Here is a 13,014-nt window from a genome sequence, read left to right as displayed (position 1 = left end):
ACCTTAACCTAGAATCTACCTGAAAAGGCTACTGGGAATATTTAATTTTATTTTCTTTAAGAACATTAGTAATTTGTTCACCTAAAATTATTTAAAATTAAAAAAAAAAAAATAACACACAGAGTAAGGGTGCCTGGAAGAAGCTATTTACATAATAATATGCTACATTCTCTACATTTCTCGACATTATCGTAATAATTTAAATAAGGCAATGAAAATTAATTAAATTTCTTCTTGTCGTGTCGACAACAAACCTACACAGTGTCAGCCCAAAACTCCGCCATAAGAATGGCGTTGTCAGTAGCCTTAATTAAATGTTCCTGCGTGCAGTTGTCATTAATATTTCGAAAATAAAATAAATTAAAAACGTCAGCAAAAATCCTAACCAAAAATTAAGTCATCACTAAGGCTGGGTTGCACCACCCTACTTTAACTTGGACAAACGTCAAAAATATGTCAAACTCCATGCAAAAACCACCGGTTATCGTCATAGTTACGGTCAAAGTTAGGTGGTACAACTCAGCCTTAGATGTCAAACCACAATATTAACTCCAACTTGCATCGTCGATTATCCTGCGGCTGCCCAACTGGCTGCCATTAAAAACTCCCCGAAACCGGCGCCTGATTTTCTGAGTAAATTCGGCTTGCGGTCACGTGGCCGCTGCACCGAAATGTATATTGAAAAACAGTTTTGACTGGACTTTTACTCATTTAATACAGACTTAAATTGTAGTTTAAATGGGTGCTTTTCATTATATGTCTATCTTTACATTTTTTAATATTGAGAGAATGCATGAGTACTTATTTCAAACCTAAGATATTTAGATGAGATAGAGAGTAAAGAAATAGTTTAAGTTCTAGTAAAACCAGAAGATAGTTTTATTTTGTATATTTTGGAAAGCAGGAGTTTGAAAATCACCAGAGCAGAGCCGTGAGCAAAATGATCAAAAGTTTGAAAAACCTCTATGGATAAACCTGCCATCAAATTTTACGTAACAATACGCGGAAATGCGAATTGACTAAGTTCAATGAAACCATTGATTTTGCTTTAGAGATAAAAGAGGTCATTTTTCATTGGATTGATTAATGAGATGTCATTTACATTTCAAATCTCATCCAAACCCGTTTCGCGACTGATGAAATACACCACCAAATTCAAAACAGCAATCAATTAGACTATCCAAAAAAAGACTTGCAAAACTTGATAGAAGCGGCTATTCCGGTAAAGCTTTTAGTCTGGAATATTTATGGACCAATCGCTATCTCGTGACCTAAAACAAACGTCAACGTGCCATTTAGTTTCAATCAATACGACTTGGGATATTTCAGGAATGGTTTATTTGTTTATGTAGGAAGTAATAGGATCAACGAATAACTTTAGTTTTTGATGAGGTAAACAGGGTCGTGAACGGATTTTATTTATATCTTCTGGAATAGGCTAAATTAAAGGTGTGGCGTTAAACTCAGTCAGTGCGTTTGGTATGAGAGCGGCACGGGAGGGGTGACATTGACATTATTATGACTTGACAGACAATTGTATGCTCTGAAGCACATTTGAAGTCTCGCTGACTTTTGACGTTCCAAAAACACCCTGCCGATGCCGTACCGCTCCCCTACTTCAGGCACTGATTGACCTATAATTAGCTAATTGAATCTATATTGCACAATAATTATTACAGTTTTAAAATATTATATTTTAAAATGAAACGAACTGTTTCCTTTTTTAGAATTAATCTTATTTAAAAGATACTAGCTTTTAAAAAAAATAGAAGATACAGATTTTAAAAGATACAAGAAGTTTGTTTGTCACAGAAAAATCTTATTGCGCGCGTCCCTGTTTCAAAAACCGGGATAAAAACTATCTTATGGCCTTTCTTGGGACTGAAACTATCTCTATGCCAAATTTCATCAAAATCGCTTCAGTGGTTTAGGCGTGAAAGCGTGACAGACAGACAGACAGACAGAGTTACTTTCGCATTTATAATATTATAAGTAATATATAAGTATATTAAGTATACTCTATATTAACTGATAGCGATAATTTATCTCTAGGGCCATGATGACTTCTGTATACGATGCTTGACAGCGCCACGACGTCATGACGGCTGTCCAATGAAATGGAAACACCACATCATAGCCACGTCACGCACACGCATACAATTAAATACAACGGCAATTTTAGGCCTGGTTTCCACCAAGGCAGAACGAATACTGGTCAATTGAAATAATTACACACGTTGATGCTAAATGCGACTCTCAAAAATATTGACAATGGGGTAGGTACTCATTTGCTAAACAATTGACTATACTCAATTTAAAGCTCAGGGGGCTTAGTGTGAGTTTACGTCAAACGCATTTGGTGTCGATTGCGTAAAAAATTGACATTAAGGCTGAGTTGCACAACCTAACTTTGACCGTAACTATGACGATAACCGGTGTTTTTTGTATGGAGTTTGACAGATTTTTAACGTTTGTCAAAGTTATAATGTCAGCCTAAATGTATGACCGATTGTACAGCGCTCCTAGTGGAAACTTTATGAACTAAAATCTTAATGAATTTTTTCACGCGCTCACTACTTAGTGAGGACTTTTGATGTAAACTCAAACTAAGCCCTCAAAGCTGGGACGAATCGATGTGTTAAATAAGTTGTGTCTTGAAATTAATAGTGTCAACTACACAATCGTGTATAATAACCTCTCCATCATTAAAATCGGATTCAATCTTCAAACGTTTCGCCTCGTTTCCTTTCGTTTATAAATTGAAACTCGCAATCGACACAAAGATGATGCCTTTTAATTTATACAAAAGGAACTCGCCCGATGGGTATCCGAATTTCATCGCACGCATAGCTATCGACGGACAGACAGGAAAGCGTTCGTTTTATAACACAAAAGCCCCACCCAAGTGAAACGCTCACCCTCGATACAGGCCTGAGGAAAAATTATACCACCTACCGCCAATAGAGCAAACTCACCTCTACCTCTGTCCATTATAGTCCATTTTTAAACGGTCAGAAATAATAGTTGCGACCTTTTATAGCGGACAAGGCTATTCAACAGCAAAATGTAAATAAAATAGCATGCATTAATTGCTAGGTTTTCACAGTTCGTTTATCGGTAAGGCTTTGTACATTCTTAATGAGACGCTCATTGTTTTGATAGTCCGTACGACGATTGAGTTAGTGATGAATGCTTATGAATTCAGTTTCATGAAACGTAGGCAAATGACGGTAATTTTATAAGTGGCAAACAGTTTTCAGTAATTAAAGTGTTTAATTAAATTATTTCTAAGGCTGAGTTGCACCACCTAACTTTAAGCGTAACTATAACTCTAGACGGTGCTTTTTGTATGGAGGTTGACAGATTTTTGACATTTTGACATTTGTTAAAGTTAAAGTAAGATGATGATGCAACCCAGCTTAACACAATTTTAAAAAGTAAAAAAAGTTCTGTTACCTACTTCTTTAAGTTCGTGCAATTTATAAATGTTTTGTATCGATAGCTTATAATCTTACTTCATTTAAAAAAATAGAATGATATTTTTAAAGCCGCGATAGCTGGCCAAAATAAATAATTACAAAAAAAAACAAAAAAAGAAAAAAAACCAAATAGAATGTTTTAATGATTCAAATATTCATATTGCATTCTATTTTCAAACTTTTCTTCATTCCGATGTTGGGACTGTCAATTCATCACCAACATAAAATATTTAAATCCGGAACAGAAACGTTTCGCAACATCAGTACCTCTAGTAGGAAAAATTTTGTATGAAAAATTAAACAGCGCCCCCTATATTATAGCCGCCCTAGGGGGCGCTGTTTAATTTTTCATACAAAATTTTTCGATGACACTTTGAATACGCAACGAAACGAACTCGAAAGTTTTTCGTACTAGAGGTACAGAAAGCAATATATCATGGGCACTACAAGTAAACTCACATGAATACAGAGAGCTGTAGGTATTTACATTTCCATTTAGTTCGTTAAAGTTTCGGTCGCGTGTAAAAACGAAAAGAATATCGGGTTTAATTGTACAGTCGGCATCGAAAAATTGAATTATAGTTCATCCATAGCATTTTTATTTAACAAAATAGCCTGAATGGTTATTCTGCTATAAATTAGTAGATGTTACATATTTGAAATAGTTTTTTATTTATTTAATTCCTAAAAGCAATATTTGACAAATCTTTTTTTCTTAATAAAGTTATTCCCTAATTATACTAGATAAATTGAAATAAACTAAGTGGGATTGGAGCAATAAAATATTTTACCGCACGCTGCATCCGAAATGCGAAAGCAATTTTGTTGTGTATCTGTATCTCATGACAAATTACTGAAAAAAATGGGATCAGATAAAACGAAGGACAATATGATCCACGTTTCATTAATATTTAATATCGTCCTTGGGTCTTATAATTTTTCTTTCGAACAATTTTCTCAACAGGAGCTCAAGTGTATCATTTGTGTAAAAATTTCTGACGCTGATTGTACGTCACGGTTTTACCGACGACGGTATCGCTCAAAGAGGATAATAGCCCAGACAGAAATTTTAAAAGCTTGCTGTCTAACGTCCTTTGTTTCTATCAAGCAGGATTTCACAGGATTTCAGACTGCCGTCTTGGCGTTTTGATTTAATATCATTTTCGTAAAGTGTTAACACCGGAAAACATTCAAAAATGTTGGCAACGTGAGCAGAATAAGTACTCGATCTGTGTTCTTACCACGAGTTTACATATACTCTCTAGCGACTGCGTAAAAAAATTACATTGAATGTATGACATATTTTACAGCGCCCCTAGCGGTCACTTTCAAGAACTAAAATTTCCCACATTTTTAGACGCACTCGCTAGCGATCACACCTTACCCAAAACTCATGGTATGGAAACTGTCATTCGTAAACCATTGTTAACTCAGGTCACAGTTCACTAACAAATGGAACATTGGTCACCAAACTAACTTTGTATGACCACATACACACACGATGCATCGTTTGTGTGCAAACTATTTGTTGATAAAACTCACCTTAGCCCGTTATTAATGAACGTTGTTTCCACACAGTTAAACATTGTTAACTAACTTGTTAAACACATTATCTGTCTGTCATTGGTTAATTTGACACTGAACGTACGAAAAACAAAATACAGTGTGAGTTAATCTTTATTAGATAAAGCTTGATGTATCTGATTAGGTAGGTTATATTCATTTAGTCTATCTAATACTTAGGCCTTTCGGTCAACATAACAGTAAAAACCTAATCTTAATTTTTTTAATCATTGTGTTTAATTAAATGATTCCGTCAAATAACATATAACTAAGAGCTAGTGAACGCCAGACTTTCGTTATTTTGTAAAAGCTGAAAGTTTGTCCGCGTATGCTCCCAATATAGGTACATCATGAAGTTTGGGTCATCATGGCTTTGGCAGCTACCCTAGAAAGATTGTCTTGCCAAGGAGTTGGAACTGCCAAAACTATCTGGCGGATGAGGAAACAATTTCTAATCGTTGCCCAAATATTATACATAAAAATCAGCTTTTATTGTATATACGTACGTATACGTATACGGACGTAAGTCTGGCGTTCGCTAGCTCTTAGTCTATTAGAAACACTCTCAAAATGTGTATTTCTGTATCATTTCCCAAGACCGTGTTTTGTTTTAACCTTATGTTACTCAGTAATTTTATCTCAATCAACATCATAAGCATAATTTTGTACAACCTCATGATAATTAGATGAAAACGTCTCTGTAATTTGCACTCAGATCAGTAATTACGACGTTGTTAAAATGTCTCTCGAGTCTGCGCATAATGAAATGAAAGCAAGCAATATTTCAATTACGTTACATATAAAATAAATCTAATTATTAACCAACTAGCTTTGGCCTGTGACTTCACTATACGTATTAGGTAAGTATAGTTCGCGCAGCAAGAGTTGAGGCAATCAACACGAGCAAAGATTTGTATCTGTATAGACACGCCGTCTTGGGTATTCTAAGGCTGAGTTGCACCACTTAACTTTAACGGTAACTATTACGATAACCGGTGCTTTTTGTATGGAGTTTACAGATTTTTGACATTTGTCAAAGTTAAAGTAAGATAGTGCAACTCAGTGTATGTGTTCGCCTCAACTTTCATTGTGCGACCTATACCACATGCCGTATTCGATGTGTCATAGACTGTCTTCTCTAATCACTTAACTATTCGAAACACTTCGTCTATGTAACTTGAGAAGTGATGGGTTCATTATACAAACTTTCATCCCCTATAATCACTCCCTCAAGTTTTAGTAGCGAAAAGGACAGCAGCGTCTTGTCTTCGTCAGTTTTCTTTGCCTAGAATCTTATTGTATAAAAAATATCAAAATGAGAACCGCGATTTATTTTATCAACGTGACTTTTTGTATAAAAACAAAATGAGACTAGCGATTTATTTCAATAACGTAACAAACCAAACAACTACAGAGACACAAAGCAAAAAATAAAATATTGTCAGTAAAAAATACTTGGACCGTTTTTATTCAGAGGCGGATAAATAGTTCGAAGTAATAGCTCTGTTTAATCTGAGATTTAAATGTTATACGGACTTTTGACTTTATCGAGTGTTTTTCAAAGTGATCCCCGTGAAATACGATTTTGAAATGGAGCTTTTAACATTGTTTTTATTTACTTTAAACAAGTTTTATGACGGTGTTACCTTTCAGAACTGAAAATAAAAAATATTTCACTTTTTATTTTTCTTTGTGTTACAAAAATAATGTATATTTTTTTTAGATTTTCGAAGTGCATTTCATTATACGATAATCGATACAATGCGTCCTTCAGCACGTTAATTGCACACCTTTAGTTTTCTTGTGAAATAATACAAAATTAGGTAAAGAAATTTTTCAAACAGGTATTTTACCTTTTTCTTTTTTTTATACAAATAATAATAGTAATTTTTATTGCACAATTACTAATAGTCCCGTTCGGCCCTCGTGGTAAGCTAACTTGTGTTACAAGTGGTACTAAAGTACAATTACTTAGGTAAGTGTTAAAGTGCTATGGAATGGACCAATAAACTATTTGCTTGATCAAAAGTACCCATTTAAGTAAGCGTCGTTCCGTAACACCCGTATCTAAACAAAATGTATTGAAATTCAATGACGTTCATTTCTCCGAGTGCACTTCCATTGACTATAAACAAGATATCAGTCTCTACTTTATACATTTTATAGAAATCTTAACAAAATTATCTTCGGACGTTGTTCAATTTTACAAACTAGCAAAGATGTAAAGGCTCTTTCCTATAGAGATATCCCGTTTTTTCAGGTGTAATTTTTTGCAGGATTCCGTTTACCGTGTACTACGTACGTGTTTTGATACCTAACTTTCACATAAATGTATCGGAAAACGCAGCGTGGGACTTCCACCCACAAGGTGGACCGACGACATCATAAAGGTAGCAGGAAGGCGCTGGACGCAGGCCGCTACCAACTGGGTAACATAAAAAGCATTGGAGGAGGCCTATGCTCAGCAGTGGACGTCCTATGGCTGAGATGATGATGATGATTCACATGAACATCCCGTTTGCAGTACCCCACAAAATCGGTTGGTACGAATTTGCTATTTGGACCAATTGTTTGTCACTGGACCAATTGTTCAGCAGTGGTCGTTCTATGGCTGGAAATGATGATGATGATCATGATGATGACTGGGTTGACCCAGTTTCCGGTTTTGGAACCGGTTCAATAACAAGTTATAGATAATAGAAGTATTCTCACTAGCAGCTTCCTGCATATATTTTTGGAAAAACCAGTACCACAAAATATCTTACCAGCAAAAAACGAGATACTGCCGTGTAATACACAAGTTCAGCTTTGGGGATCCAGTAATGCATTCCGCAAAACTTTACTGGCCATGGGAAAGTGCCCTTATGTGAATTCCTGAACGAATAGAAGATCCGATGCTATCTAGGTAATCCTTTTGTATCTGTTCGGACATTCATTTCGTTGAAAGCAATATCCTCATCAACTATTTCTGGATTCTCTAGAGGTTTCCTACAAAGTTGCTGTATTCACATAAACGGATATTGTTGAGGCTCTCAAAACGTTTTGCGATACAATTGCTGGAAAGCTTTGAATAGTTGGCGAAGAGCTAGGTTTTGTTTTGACCTAAACTTCCTAGAAAATGTAATTAAAATCATGAACAGATTTCTAATTAAGTCTTGATATGACCGGTCGTTATGGCAATCCTAGGGGAAGCCTTTGTCCAGCAGTGGATGTCTTTTGGCCGAAACGAACGAACGTATAAATGATGACTGGCAGTTTATTCGAACGACCAATAGAAAAATCTTTAGTAGTAATTTAAAAATAGTTCACTCAAGAGCCTGTGAGTAATATTGTAAGCAAAGCAAAGAAGAAAACTGAAGAAAACATCTAAATAAATAAATAGGATGAAGACTATTGAGTCTTCATCCTTTTGCTTACAATATTACTCACAGGCAGCTCTTGAGTGAACTATTTTTAAATTACTACTAAAGATTTTTCTATTGGTCGTTCGAATAAACCATGGTAACAACCACCATGACGCCATACTGCTCAACTAGAAGACTCAATAGTCTTCATCCTATTTATTTATTTAGATGTTTTTCCCTTTTGCTTACAATATTACTCACAGGCTCTTGAGTGAACTATTTTTAATTTACTACTAAAGATTTTTCTATTGGTCGTTCGAATAAACCATGGTAACAACCACCATGACGCCATACTGCTCAACTAGAATCGAAATAGAACCTGCTCTTAATTAACTCTAAAAACGTTCTCAATCGTATCAACTCGTAGATTTAATCTCGTTCCGATATTTCCTATAAAAGATATTGTATCGTAATCCTTCTATATTTTACGGAATATACCATTTAGCTCTGATTTACGAACTCTTACAAGGAATTTGTACAATATGTTACACCTGTTAGGCCGAAGGTTCGCTTGAGGCGTCAGGCTTACTTCAAAAAGGGTAATGGCTGAAGGTATATTTGCAATAACTTTACAAGGCTGAACTTGTTCGGTTTTGGAAATTGCTTACCTACGCATTGAAGTTAGACGTGTGATGAAAGAGCGGAAGAAAATAAATTGAATACCTTTTATTATTTTAGTGACAGATTGGGTCGAACTTGATGGTTCTTGATTGGTTATTTCTTAAAGAGGCTCTTATTAGTTTTCAGTTTGGACAGAACTAATAGGTAGATTGTGTAAAATACTTATACAAATGAGTTTTCATCATCTCAACAAAGTGCTGTTTAAATAGCGTGCACAACACTGAATCTATCCACCATAAAATTTTCGTGTTTTGGGTCTCTGTCGACATCAGTGAGAGTGAACTCTTCAAACTGATTCACTAACTTTCCAAACTATTTTAGTTTCAAAAACTATACGTTTATATGAAAATCTACGAGTATTTGCAGGTTGAAGTTAATCTACGCTATGTATCCACTATGTCAATACGAGTTCGTTTGAGCCAAAAGTAAACCGATCAATCTATCAGTCTGTAGGTACACAGACATGAAAGTTTAGTCGTAGTTATAATCGAATTTGAAGTTAATAAACGTTTGCTTTGTTTATTATGATATTTTTACGAATTACATTTTCCTAGTCCTTTCAATTTCAAATCCGAGTCTCATAATAATGTGACACCAGACAGATAGATTACCAAGCGCAATTTGAACAAAATCTACATACAAAATGAATAAAGTCTACATAATAAACCCGCCAATATGAGTCGACAACGAATCAAAAGTCGACATGATTGTTTTGAATAGCCGCCGACACCAAGCCGAGCCGGGCTGTTCTCGGGCTTGTTATGTAGAGTCTTTAGGTATTTCATTTGATTTTAGCATTCTTAGTATAATAAGATTTCCTCTCGCTCACAGTTCTGTTAACCCATTCACATCAGTTTCGTGATCGCGGCTTACATACCAACGCTTCCTGGTCCCTCTTTGATACAAAAACCCTTTCAAGACCATCCTACTACACAATTAATTCTCCGAACCAAGCACTTCCACAAAGCAACAGAGAAACTACTTGAAGGTATCAATGAGGTTCGTCCAGCCCCTATTTCGGACGTTCAAACATAGGGATAGTTTACAAACTGTACCCATAAAGTAAATTGTTACAGTAAGCTTACAATAATTCGGCTGCAAGATATCCCTTGTTGAAAGCGATGGTTGGCGCCAACTGTCATTGACTTGTACTTTATATTCAATATTCGATTGGGCATTATCTTGATACACTAATCATTCGAAATTGATAGACAATCGAATAATCGCACTTGACAAGGCAGCTGTACTGCTTGTAATGTTATTCTGGACCTTTTCATGAATCTATGATTGACAGACAGTAGATTGCAAAAACAATACATTTTACAGCTCCTACCATCTTTGTTTCGCTTTCAAGCCGCTACAAGCCGAACGAGTAGTAGAGCTCTTGAGTTAGGACTTGAAACCTTTATTTGTAGCGACTTAGAGATCTATCGCAAAGCATCATGAAATCTCAAAATAAATAGTAAATTTTATGCGTTACGGTTGCCTCTTTTCATTACTTTACGGCAATCCAACACAGACATTGCCCGAATCACTGCGGTTGGAATATCGCGCAAGTGAATGTCCATAAAACCAATAGAAATAATGGAACAAGGGCTGTTTTTTTAACATATTTCACACTAGCTATGAGGAAAATACGAGGAGTTCCAAGCCCCGCGAATCGAGACACAATAGATAGTCAATTGTTATAACTGTGTTCATATGCGACAGCTTGGGGATTGATGGGTTAACTAAGCTAAGCTTAATTAAGCTAAGGTTAATTAAGCTATTTTCTAAATTACAGAAAAGAACGGACACTTTAATTTTTGGTACGAGATTGAAAAATATTTTGTCCTGTATCAATTACTTTATTAATGGTCCCTTCGAAATAACATATTACTTTAATTATAAAGTCTTTTGCCTTACCTACAGCTCGGTCGCCAATCAAACTGTACAGGTTAGTAATCCTGAAGGAAGATGAATCTTTGGATCAAAATTAATCAAAATTAAATTGGAAAACTTCTAATCTACCAAAATGTCTTCTGCAACTCATTTTACTTATCTCCGGTGGAAACACTCAAGACATATTTTCAAATGTGGCTGTGACTCAAGTAAAATATAAAGATTGATTTTGGGCAAAATAAGAACCTATCCTAGTAACGTATGTTAAAGCCAGTTTTCAATTACTAGATCTTTAGGTCCGTAAAAATACATACAGCCGAACATATACCCTCCTCCTTTTTTGAAGTTGGTTAAAAATAACTTCGCTCCCTAACTCCATGCTTAGAAGACCACTAGTGCCCATTACATTTCTTGTGGTGAATATAGATATATTGGTGTTAATTGTATTTTATGACTAACAGCTGTTTGCTTACAATAAATATTTGTATCAAGAGTGACTACTGTATTTATTCCTATTGGTGCGTGGCCGCGTATTTACAAAGCTTCAGAGTTCAGACCCTCAGCTCAGAGCTAATCCAGCCACGTGGCTTGTTGTGTCAATAGACAAAGGTTTGCGTCGAAATACCAATCCCAATCCGTCAAGTATCAACTGCAAGTTGTAAACTGTTTGGTTCTGATATAATCCGACGTTTGAGAACTTAACTGACAAACCGAGTTGCTACGAGATAATGACGGTCAAAATTTAGATGGATTGATAGAATTTCTTCACGGAGTGGCACAGATTTCCAACTTTGGAAGTTTGCCATAGCTATCAAATAGTTATAAATGTGTATGTCAAGATAGCAAACCTAGTATCTAATCTAGTCCGAATAATGACTTTATTGAAGCTAAGATGGATTGCGCATACCGCAGTTTTAAATTATTCTGTCTTTGAAATTTGACCCATTTGTCATCGATGTTCCTTGTCTTTATGAATTTTACGTTTTTCGGTTTCACCGATTGGTATTAGAGCACAAGTTACTAAATAGTTTCAAACTTTAGTGATCTGACTCACCATGCTCAAGTAGACCGAAAATACCGCCTAAAGTTTTGCGAACTAAAAATAAACTAAAATAAAAACGACTGTCCAGCCTCGTGTGCATCGCGGATGGCAACTAAGTCGCAACACGTCAACAGTTACGTAACACTCGTCTATCGGGAATCGATGGCGTGCCTGCTACTCGAATGTCACGGCATTGCGAGCGTAAACGAATAATTAATCGGTCAACCAACGCTCTACTTTCCGGAAAATTGGGCTCCGCTTTTTCGTTCGCCTGTCTCGGCGGTAGTGCTGCAAAGGGCTGTCGAGTGTCGATCGAGCTAGATATCGATTGAATGTCACGATCATTTTCGATTTGGTGATCTTATCTTTCGATGATAACTTTACGGAATACTTAACGTGCAAGCCTTTATTCTTATTGACAATTGTTGTCTCGAGCTCTTGTCCAAATCATCATCTTTTGAAAAGCTTTTGATCACTTTAGATGTATTTCGACGCGTAACTTGCGTAATTTGTCATTACAAGCTTTTTATTACTTTCACATGTCTGGTGTCTGTCGTCAAATCTTGCAACTTAAAATTGACCCACTTCCCGGTTTTCTATTGAGCTGGAATTTTGCATGCATGTGTAAGTCGGATGACAATGCAATATTATGATGACATGGAGCTGATCTGATGATGGAGCTGGAAGGTAGTCATAGGAACTCCGCAATAAAACGACACAGGCCTATCGAGTTTGGGCTCGTTTAATTTGCATTGACGAGAACTATAATCCTGTATGGTAACCATTAGGGTCTGATGATGGAGCCGGAAGGTGTCCATAGGAAATTCGCACTGAAACAACACAACCCCGTCGAGTTTGGGCTCGTTTAATTTATATTGACGAGTACTTCAATCCTACATGGTAACCAGGGTCTGATGATGGAGCCGGAAGGTAAGTAAATCTCGCGACAAGCTTTTAATCATATAAATTGAGTAAAGTAATAAGTTGATGGGTTTGTTTTATTTTATTCTTTTTAGAGCATTAA

Source organism: Ostrinia furnacalis, unplaced genomic scaffold (assembly GCF_004193835.3).
Source record: "Ostrinia furnacalis isolate ACB-3 unplaced genomic scaffold, ASM419383v2 OfSCF6084, whole genome shotgun sequence".
NCBI lineage: Eukaryota > Metazoa > Arthropoda > Insecta > Lepidoptera > Crambidae > Ostrinia > Ostrinia furnacalis.
This window is presented reverse-complemented; position numbering follows the sequence as displayed.